The sequence below is a fragment of the Stegodyphus dumicola genome, chromosome X2 (assembly GCF_044657685.1).
Source record: "Stegodyphus dumicola isolate Sdum_Otavi_A_Nest chromosome X2, ASM4465768v1".
Taxonomy (NCBI): Eukaryota; Metazoa; Arthropoda; class Arachnida; order Araneae; family Eresidae; genus Stegodyphus; species Stegodyphus dumicola.
Genome location: NC_140781.1, coordinates 90,048,281 through 90,060,030, shown reverse-complemented (window position 1 = coordinate 90,060,030; position 11,750 = coordinate 90,048,281). Strand labels below are relative to the sequence as shown.

At 30.2% G+C, this 11,750-nt stretch overlaps 1 protein-coding gene and 1 long non-coding RNA gene across 2 annotated transcripts in view; both read left to right on the top strand.

Moving 5' to 3' along the window:
- The first annotated feature begins 4,390 nt into the window (after positions 1-4,390).
- LOC146992816 (uncharacterized) lies at positions 4,391-6,375 on the top strand. The gene is made up of 2 exons (XR_015038933.1): positions 4,391-4,647; positions 5,510-6,375. It is a non-coding gene; the product is annotated as an uncharacterized LOC146992816 (long non-coding RNA).
- A 2,326-nt stretch (positions 6,376-8,701) lies between these two features.
- LOC118196228 (beta-1,4-mannosylglycolipid beta-1,3-N-acetylglucosaminyltransferase brn-like) overlaps positions 8,702-11,750 on the top strand; it is a 44,262-nt gene continuing 41,213 nt past the window's right edge. Inside the window, exon 1 of the mRNA XM_085809200.1 lies at positions 8,702-9,169. The gene's annotated coding sequence lies outside the window, so the exon portion shown is untranslated. The remainder of the gene's footprint in view (positions 9,170-11,750) is intronic.

The following is an 11,750-nucleotide window of genomic DNA, read 5'->3' as shown; positions in this document are numbered from 1 at the left end:
AGGAAAGCTAAAGTAATGGACACTGTGCTGATAGTCCATGCTGATGCAAACGTTGACACACCGTACGAGCAGATACTGGGCATGCTGCAAATATACCCGTTTTCTGACTAATGGTCTGTGATGTGGTTGTAAATTTGGAGGACTGACCTCACAATATGCCTGTCCTTTCGGGTATTAATCATGGTACGGCAATGAGATCCTGCATGCCGTTCAATATAATCTTCAGCATTCCATACATGCCATATTCGCTTAACAGTGGTTGGATGTCGACTAGTGGAACGGGCGATATCACAGAATGATAATCCACACACTCTATAGGCAACAATCCTGGCTCTATTGAATTCTGACCCTTGCTGGTAAGCATTTCTTCTTATTATTCAAGGCATACCATGATATTCTGAGCACATTCCAACCTTGCAAAGTGCTTTCCGAATGACAAATCCACTACACAACTTTTTGAAATTATTAATTCACCATGCCAAACTTTGCTTAGAAATACCATAATGACTGTTTCCAAGTTTTTGAATGCTTATTTTTTCCCTGTGATTCACATAAATTAGTATGCAACTGAATACCCACATCCAAAACTGAAACAATGTTTTTTGATACATTACTTGTGACAAAGTAGTGTTCTAGTTTGCCTTTTTGTACCTTTTTAAAAGACAGACGTCATCAGAAGTTGCTCAATATTTTTAAATAATCGAAAACAATATTCTTTTTCAGAATATCGATTATTACTGCAAATATTAACAGTCCTCCATTTTTTAATTTTAGTTCCAGAAAATATTAACATATCAATGAAATATTAAAAGATTAAACTGTTCTTCTGTCAAAAATTTTCAAAAATACAAAACCAATCTTGTTTTATTAAAAAATAAATAAAAAATCCCTTCATGCCAAGCCTCAACTCCCTCAAAATTGAATCTCTAATGTTAAATCAAAATTCTCTTACATTATATCACAACCTCTGATATTTGAAAATCTAAAGTACAATAATAAATACTTTTATGCTCCGGTAACGAAATTTCTTTTGCATAATTATATATTTTGTTTGCCGAAATTTGTCTTCCTAGTAAACATATCTTATGCCGTCCAAATAAAATACTTCAAGCATTATGTCTGAAAAGGTTTGTGTTCTATATTCTTTACCAGCTGTACCTTTTAGCGGTTTATTATTAATTCAGAATTGTGTATGCATACAAAATTTATTACGTCTTATACAGCAAACTACAAATTACACTTTCACAACAGTTCAGAATCCATGCAATCGGCTTGTCACGTGACCAAACAAGTGATGTTTTTTACGTAGCAAGTCGGTCAGCCAATAGTGATTCAGCATTGTCACAGCAGGGGGTACGGCCAACACCTCCTAGAACTAACTCAAGGCCACGGCGCGCAGTTCGTGACGTCACTGCAGTAGGGATACTTTCGTCCTCGCCAACTTTAAGGGTGCCTTCTTAAATATCCATTTGACAGGCTTATATAAAAACTGAAATTTTTATATTTAATTCTCATCGTTTATAAATCTGGAAAATACCTTGCTTTCATTAGAATGTGAAGAACCGAGATTTTTATTTTTAGAATGTTTTCGATACGAATAACTAGAAATTTTAATTCCATTAAAAGTTATTACTGATGTTACTAAATTTAATCGCTGAGAAACTCTTGTTAACGAAAGAAACTTCACACTTAATGAATCGGAATTTTATTTGTACGCAATAATTAAACAGAAAGACAATTTAAGACATGAAGGCAGGATATAGATCCTAAAAAATTGAGATAAATTCTAACTGATTTAAATTATGAAGCTAATTTACCTGGAATCATGTAGCAACATAAAATCATTAGTTGAAAACAAATATAATTAATCAGAGATATTTACTGGTCAAGGGTCGTATTAATTATACTTACAACAATTTATGCCTTGACTAATAAACATCTTTGATAAGTATAAGTAATATATCTTATTTTTGACATATGTTGCCGAATAATAATAAATACTCATGTTTGAAACAAATAACGCTAAGCTTGCAACGATTTAAATAAGTTTTTATAATTATTTGAGACATTAGGTGCACAGAGAGAATTGCATATTATTTTGCATTTTAAATGGCAAATATCAAATCTCTGATAGTGGTCTGATATAGATCTAAATAGCTAACCTCTGATCTTTACAGGGAAATTTTATAACATGGTTTAGCAGTATTGTGTGGAAGGCAAATGTAACTAATCCTAAACTGGGATATTGAACACAACAAATGAAAAACAGAACTAGCATTGCATTATTACTGCCGAATAAAATTACTAACATATAATGCCCTTAGAATGCACTAAATTATACATTACAATTCGAAACAATTTATACAGAAATACTTTAGATAATATGTATATGCTTATTTTCAATCAGTCAATGAAAAAGAGGAAGGATTGTTCCAATAGAGGAAAAGAAGAAAATCATCGAAATTGTCTTTGCAGTCAATTCAGAATTATTCAAAACTGTCTGTAAACGGGGAACGATAAATGTTGCTTTTTTTTTTTTTTTTTTTTTTTTCACAGACTGCATTTTATCAAATAAAAATGTATGGCATAATATTTCATAAAGACTACATTTCTATCTTTAGAAAGAATTTAAATTGTAGTCTTTATGAAAGATCATGCCATACATTTTTATTTCCATACGTATGTATATGCATGCGTATATATGTATGACAATATATTCGATTTCTTTGCAAAAAAAAAAAAAAAAAAAAATTGCTTCGACATACTGCTATACAAAATATACAATTTAAAATAATATATTTGGGGTGAAGAAAGAGAATTTTAGGATTTTTAACATATATATATATATATGAAGTAATTAAATTTAAAAATCAAAACACAATAAAAAATTTCATGAACTTTAACATATACACATAGAAAAGTTGCATTGATATTGCACTATACAAGTAAATGAAGAGGGAATACATAATGAATACCTTTGACAAAAAATAAATGAAACTCAGAATTTCGTAAATTTTAATGCGTGCAAATATATAGAAATGCATACATTCCCTGTAGCAGGTAAAAATTCATATTTTGGTTTGTTTATTCTACTAAAATAATATAAGTTAATGTTTATTCACGACTAATAGAAAGAAAATCATACTTATCTATTAATTGTATAAAGTGAAACAGGAACTAGTTTTGAAGAATAATGTCTAATTAGATAGAAAATTCTTTTGTCAAATAAAGTGTTGCATAAATTTAATTATTTACGTACAAAAAATACGAAACACTTGCATGCAAAGATTGTTATAATCGGATTTAATTATCTAAACTAGAATTAAATACAAGATTTTGTAAAACTTCATATTTAATGATTTATGTTATATTAAGTGAATTTTAAGAATATCAGGCATGAACTCACAAAAATTTAAATAGCGTATTTTTTCGCATTAACATCAGAAACAAAATTGGTATTAGTTACAGAGATATTATCAAGATTTTTCAAGGTCTTCGGATTTTAATAAATACGCTGTTCCTGTGACAAATGTATCGAGATATTTAAATGCAAGCATTTTGCAACATACAAAATGTATTTACCATTTTGAATTTTTATTAATCCTACATTTAATCTAATCCTACTTTTAAGTCACACATTTGTTTAATTTACTGAACTTGGTAAATGATGCTATTTACTACAAATTGACTAGCATGACGATAAAGAATGCCATCTGCTATAGATTGAACGATTAGCATGATGATAAACAGTACTATCTGCTATAAATTAAATTAATAGTATGATTAAGTCATCATACTTATATAATCACTATTAGACTTACAATAAGATTAAATATGTTTACTTTCTATAAATGTATGTACTCGCTTTAGTTTATGATAATTATAACATACTTAACACAGGAGCACTTTTTAAAGCACAGATAAGTGTAAACTTATTCATTAAAGAAAAAAAAAAAAAAAAAAAAAAAAAAAAACGCAACTTACCTTCGAAAATTTTTTTGGCTTGAAAATGCTTGTATGAATCGCCTTTATCCATTTATTTAAGAATTCTTTCTCTTTTGGAAAAGAGAAAACCTGTACATTTGGACCATTTGGATAGTTCCCTTTACAGTTAGGTACACAGCATGTGTAAACCATATCAAAAATTTGAAAAACAAATAATAAAGTGGAATACTTATAATATAGAAATATCTGAAAAAAGAAAGAAAATGTCGACTGTTCTTATGGAGGATTTCTGACCAAGTGACCGTCGAAACTGAGGAAATCCACCTACTACAGTCATGGATGGGGAGAGTTAAATGAAATACAATCCCTACTGACACTGACGTCACACCTCCTCCTGGGAAACGCGCCGTGGCCTTAAGTTAGTTCTAGGAGGTGTTGGTACGGCGAGTACGTTTTAGGAATATGCGGCATTCGCGCTCCCAAGTGGGAGATTTAATGGCGGCTGTGTAGTTACAGTGCAACAATTTTTTGTGTTTTTTTTTGTGTAAAATGGGCGGATGTACAGCTATTAATTGTTCAAATCATTCACGGAAAGGTCATACATTGGTAAAATTTCCTAAAAATGAAGAAAGAAGAAAAATATGGGTAAATAATTGCCGAAGAGACAATTGGAAACCTGGTCCAGGCGCTGAACTTTGCTTAGTAAGTATAATGTTAATTACGCCTTCATTTAGAGTTTATATCTTCTCTGATGTTTATAATGTGCAAGTAAAGTGAAATTCTTGTGTACAATAACCTGAGTATCTGCTAATTTCTGTAATAATAGCTATAATTAAATTAGTCTAGGGTTAATGTACCCGTCGCCAAACATCGCCAATGTAGATGTTTTGAATGTGGAAAAGAAATTTCTCTTCTAATATAAAGCGCGGATTTTATTTTCCTGTGCTAATTGTGGAATTTATACTAATGTAACATGAAAATCATAAGCATATTGAAATTTATTAAAAAATAATAATAATTTGGAAAGTCAAGATAAAATCTGAATGTTTGCTAAAGATATATGTAACATTATACTATAGTTGCAATATCGTTGGAATGATATATAATTTTTTTCTTTATTTTATAATCAATATTGTTAAAAAGTTAGATGAGTTGTTTATGCACGGTGCCCACTACTGTTTCTTGGTTAAAATAACTTCCAGAATTTTGACATTGACATCTGAAGTCAATAGGAGAATAAATTGAATAGTGTGAGATAAAATATATATAATCTGACTTCAATAATTGCAAGGATTGTGCAAGTTTATTTATAATCACAGTATTATACAATTTAGCAATGGAGTAAAGGTTTAGAATGAATGCAGAACATTCAAATTAGTATTTTCTTGTTTCTAATATATAGAAATATAGTCTATTTTCCAGTATAAAAGTTTTACTTAAAAGTATGGGAAAGCAGATTTGTTTCATGCATGATCTTTATAATACTGGTATGAAATGAATGAATTTTAATCTGTAAACAATTTTTTGTTAATATTGAAATGCGTTTCTTTGGGTACATTTTTAGGCACTTGTGGATCATGTCAGACAACATGCAGTAGAAAAAAGATGTCCGTGTGCATAAATTTTCCCATTGTGTTACTTCGTTTTATCTAAATTTCAAGGATACTTCTTTTCATTTTTATATGGCATGTTATCAGTATAAAGGCTAGTGAAAATAAATTGGTATGTGTATCTCTTTTTGAAGTGTAATGCTTAAATAAAAAGATGGTGTGTGTTTCTTCATTTAAACAAAATTTCAAGGATAGTATTTTTCAGTGTTTGTTATTTCTCAATGTAAAGGGTAACAAGGGGAAAAAAAAAACTGGTATGGTATATCTGTTTTTTAAGCATGATAATTTTATTTATTTCTTTAGTGATGCATATATAGAGAGAGAAGGTGTTTGGGCCAACTGAAGTTATAATAAATCTAATTTTACTAGATCTCTCCCTCCCCTCAGGTGTAGAAAATTTTCAAGTGCAGAAAGTTTATTTGCAGAATTAATTCATTTCTGATAAACTTATTATCATTAATTTTTTATATAACATGTTATTAAGTTACACATTTGACTACTGTGTAATAAAATTGTATTTAGGGCAAAAAAAATAACTATAATTTTGCATCTGGTGACTAATATCATATGCTTCTAAGAATATTACTTTAACTTTTTCCATAATTTTTGTATTTCAGGAACATGAAACTGTTATTTTGATATACTTAAATAATAAAAGTGTGTATCTGAATCAATTAATGGATACAAATATTTTACAGTTATTTTTAGAAGATATTTGCCATATCGCTTCTAATAATTCATAAAGTATGTTAAAATATAGGTAAATAATTTGGTGCAGAATTCAAATTTAGGGTTTAAAATATAGTGAATCATAAGACTAAATGATTTTTATTGTCATGATTTGCCTGGGCTTAAGAATGTACTTTTCGCCCGGTGGAAATTGTCATCAAACTGTCCTGAACAGGCTTTTTGTTGATAATAACTTCCAGGCTTATCAGTACCTCCTTTTGAGTGGAGGGTATGCAAATATAGTACCCAATTTAAATTACATTGTGATTGTAATAATATTGTGGTATTAAATAAGTGATTATAATTACACTTTAGGTAATTGCATTGTAATTATATTACATTGTATCTGTGAACTCTTAATTTCATTACTTTATGCAATTATGTTGTAAGTGCATAATCTAATTGCAATAATATAATCTATTCGCAATTACAAAATAATTATAAATGCAGTTACATCTTAAATAGAAGCCATTTTAATACTTTTAAATTTTCGCAAGATAACTTCCCATTAAGGTTCATTTGGAGGAAACTATGCAAATACTAAAAAAGAAGTTATGCAATTTACATATTTTGTACAGTACTTTCTTGTTATAATGCTGTTCAATATATCTTCAATACTTTTGTAAATTTAACGACATTCTTTGCAATCACTGTGGTGCTTTAAAAAGAAGTTTCTTAGTTATGCTTTCTAATAAGAATGGGTTTAAAATTAAGTGTTATGTATAATAACTAGCAGTTAAAAAAACTTGACTGCATGAAAATGCTGTTGCTGTGTAAAATAAAAAATAAGCTTTCTTTTATGCTTTGAAATGAATTACATGTGGTTAAGTCGTCCTTTTACAATTTAAGAATGTGGTTAACACACATTCTTAAATTGGACAGGTTTTATCTAAATTATTAGTATAAAATATATAAACTATGAATTATTTTGTAACATAACTCAAATTACAAAATTCATTCTATATATGTTCAAAGTTATTATCTTTTATGGAATAACTGTTTTTTAATTTAGGTAAAAATTGGATTTTTAGAAGTATTACAAATACAATGCAACACAAAGGTGATCTGATTGAAGAGGAAGGACTTTTTATTACGGTTTCTAGTTCGTATTTATATTACATTTGATGAAAAGCATCCAAAACACAGAATGCTGTACTTTCTTCTTCCATATATGTTATGAAATATTTCACACATTTAAAAGAAAGTGTTTCTTCAGAATCTTGCACAATTATTTCCATATACCTCAGACTTAAATGACAACATATTCTTAAGTTATTTTTTTAGTATGAATTTACAGTGTTTTTAAGGAAATTTTTGTTAAAATGTCATTTAGATAAATTTATTTGCACACTCTACGCTTTAACTATTTCCCCATTTGACACTATTGAAAGTTTTTATTCAATTTTAGTCTGCTAACGAAACTGAAACATCTAAAGAATAAGTTATTTTGAATATGTTTACAAAATATACACGAAATTTTTATTTAAGTGAAAACGTCTATATACTATTCGAGAATTAATAAATTATCCGAAAAGTTTATATGCGCTGAATGCCGCGCGTCTATAAAATAAATCATTAAAAAAACAACAGACATTCAGCCAGCGTGTGCGATAAACGCGCCAAAATTGGCAGCGCGTTCACTCCCTCGCCAAGAGAGAAAAGTTGGTGATTCAGCCTGGTTTAGAGGAGCCTTAACTAAGGCCCGTCTACACGTAGCGATTTTCTCGGCCGACAATATCTGAGATATTAAAGAACCTTGATCTGAGATAGCTCGCGTATTTCCAAACCCTACCCTAAGGCTATTATAAAGGGTTATAGCTAAATAAAGAACCAAAAAAAAAAAAAAAAAAAAAAATTTTAATGGAATTTTTTACTCTATTAAATCTATGAATCCCACAGTCATCTGAGCATTGAAGTAATTTTTATAGCAATCTGCACTTCATTCTAAAAGCATTATAATTTAAAGGTGTATATCTTGAATCAGTATTTAAAATCATAAAGTGTTTAGCAGCTTTTTCTGGAAACACACACAAAATAACATTTTTAACAAATTTGCTACAGTAATAGACGTTTGATTTCATGTGAACAAAATTCAAATAACATATTAAAAATAAAAAACAAAAATTAAAGATTAAACCTTATCCTAAATTAATGGAGGTTGAGGGAAAGCTCTTGTCAAAAAATACATTTTGAGATAAATAACATTATGCGTGTATTTAAAAGAAAAAATTGAAAATTCAATAAAGGAATTCAAAAAGAAAGCATTTTTAACAAAAAATACAAATTTGAAATATGATATGTGAAAATGTTTTAGAAACTTTTAAAATAACTTGAATCATACGAGAAATTTGGCAATTTAAAAAAAAAAATACGAGAAAGAATCTGTACTGCAGACAAAAGAAGGGGGAAAAGCCACACATCTTTATAGGAGTGCAGAAAAAAGCTGAAATTCGGATTCTCTAGAATGTTAAATTTTAGCGGACAGCGCTAAAGAGCCAAAGTTGCCGCTCCACACCTAAATTGCAACCCTAAAGCTTAGATTCAAAATGGCTGACGAGTCAGCCTGTATCTCTAGTAGGTCTACCAAAGAATCTCTAATTCTTTGCCTTAGCCTTAGTTATTCACACCGTCGGTGCGATTAGCCACTGCGCCGAAGTGACATATGAATTATTTTCCAACATTGTCAAAGAACTGAAGTGAAGAGACAGTTTACTGTCTTTTGATTAGTTCTGTAAAAGTAATGTCAAATTGTGTAACCTGTACACGGTACTTATCGTATTGATACTGCTTACTCCTTACTTACTTTCGGTGCAGTCGAGTAATAGTATGAATCATCGAGTCGCGTTGCGTATGACTTCAATCATATTTTGTACATATAGTGTAGTGTACGTATTATATAAATTTTGCCCGTTTACTGTACTTTGAACTATTTTCATCTTGTTATTTAGATCTATTTATGTTGACTATTATTAAATAGATAATAATGATTGCGGCGGCGGCGTTTGCAATACCGAAGCGCCTATTATTTAAAAAATTCAACTTCTATTAATAAAAATATTGTTAATTTATTTGTTTTTAAATAGTACACCCGCAGTAACACTGAACGCAACTGATAACCAATTAATTCAAACGACACTAAATTTGGTTGATGGTTGCTATTTAAATTTGTTTTATCATGCGCAAAACTACTTCCTGGTAGGTAACTTGGCTCTAGTGTAGAATCTAGGAGGCAGGATATGTTGTGGGGTGAAAAGGCATTGTCAGCGGAAGGAGTTCCAAACTTCAAGATAGTTCTCAGAATTTTGATTTTGACCGCCCGTAAACGAGGATTAATATTCAGACTCTATTATGTATATATTTTGAAATGTTTTTTAATTCGGAATTCTGGTATTTTTTAAATTTGAAAACATGTTATCTACACACGAAATTTTCTTTCCATCATTACTGTTATAAAATGAAAAGTAATGAAAACATCCATCATACCAAGCTATAGCAACCCTCATGTTATTAATTTGAGTGAAAGTATATAGAGATGTGCCAGTAAGTTTTTTTTTTTTTTTTTCATATGTATTACAGAAGGGCAGAATATTGCATGAACTGAAGTGATTTTTGTATCAAAAATTCTATTTTAGTTCCCTTCTGTAACATTTTTAACAGGGTCTGCCTATTAGTGATTCAGCTAAGTGTGCAACCATTGCATTAGTAACCTGATTTCAAATATAAATAAATATAAAAGTACTCATTTGATTCTGACAAGATTTGATATTTAGGGATAAAAATATGTTAGAACAATGCTATACCTAAATCAGTACTTTGTGATTATCTGCACCCCATCTTAAAATGTTGCCCATCAGGCTAAGACATAAAGCCATTTGCAAAAATGCCATCACACTAAGAATTACATAAAATAGCAACTAATTAAAAATGTAAGAAACATCCATGATAAAATACTGATTTATTTATTTATATAATTTTTTTGTGTTGCTCTTCCCATGTACACAGCAATCTGTTTCAGCTTAAAATGTCAGAGATTTGCAGAAACATAGGTAAAATTATATTTTAGGGTACCCCTTGGCGATTTTTGGTGGTACATGGATACTGAATTTGTGCAAGTCTTTGACTTGTTATTTTGGTTTGCGTAGCAGCGATTGGTGCTTGATGATGATTCTTCACACCCAGGATTTGGCGATTGGGTCCTCTAAAAATGCCAGTTGCCCTTTAAAAGGGGGAGTATATAAGGTATTTCTCCCGCCTTCTTAGCATGCTTTCGTAGTGTAGTGGTCTGCATGCTGGGCGTATATTACAGAGGTCCGTGGTTCAATTCCCGGCGAGGGCATTGCTCATTTTTCATCTTTCCTGCTTCGAAAAATACCTAATGTCTCTACAAGTTTTAGGAATGTTAATCAGAAGATTCAACTATGGAGGTGACAAAAAGAAGGAAATTATTGAAGAGTGCAATGTTGGCATGGATTTTTTTGCCAAAAATCGCTGCTACACGAAGCCAAAATAACAAGACAAAGAATTGCACAAACTTGGTATCCATGTACACATTGACCTATTTTCACTCAAAAAAATATCAGAGAATTGCATAGACTATGCTTTGCACACTTCCTTGAGTTTGTCCATGTACACATCAATATATTTTCACTTAAAAAGTCAAAGGAGCACCCAGTTCTGCAGTAGAGGCAAACAAAAAATACATAATCCCAATAAACTACATTTTAAACCAAACAATAAAATAACATAAAGGAAAAACTTGTTATGCATTTAAACATTACACAAAGCAAATAAAAAAGAAAAAACTTGTTATGCATTTAAACATTACACAAAGCAAATATCCACTTACCTCTGTGGCACACAAAATTCCTTAACAGCATCCAAAAACTTTCTGAAATTATCTGAAGTAGAATCCATGTATCGGCGTCGCCACATAGATTCACAAAAAATAAGAGTAAAAAATATCCTATGTATTCCAAACTGTTCGGAAAATGGCTACTAAGTAAACCTTCATATACACACCAGTCATTAAATGCACTTTTCCCCTTTCATTTCAAATCGTACTGAAATTTCAGATTAATCTTACTACATTTAGCCATTCTAACGTCTAAACAATGAAACAAGCAATGTACTTCCTAACCACACACACAGACTACAAAAGCCATTACAAAACATCCCATGATTCAAAATTCCCCAGAATAATGCAAACAATTATATCATAATAGGGTTTCCATAACATTCAATTACTTAGGTTACCATAAATGAAACAACTTGGCAAGAAACGAAACAACAGCTTCGCGATAATACAAGGGATACCGTAAAGTCAACTCTAACTGAAACACGGCATAACTTAGTACTATGTACATTATTTTCCCCATGTACACAGCATTCTGTTTTTGCTTAATAAAATTAAAGAATTCCATAAATTCAATGTCAGTGCACAAAATTTAATGCATTAACCGCTTGCCT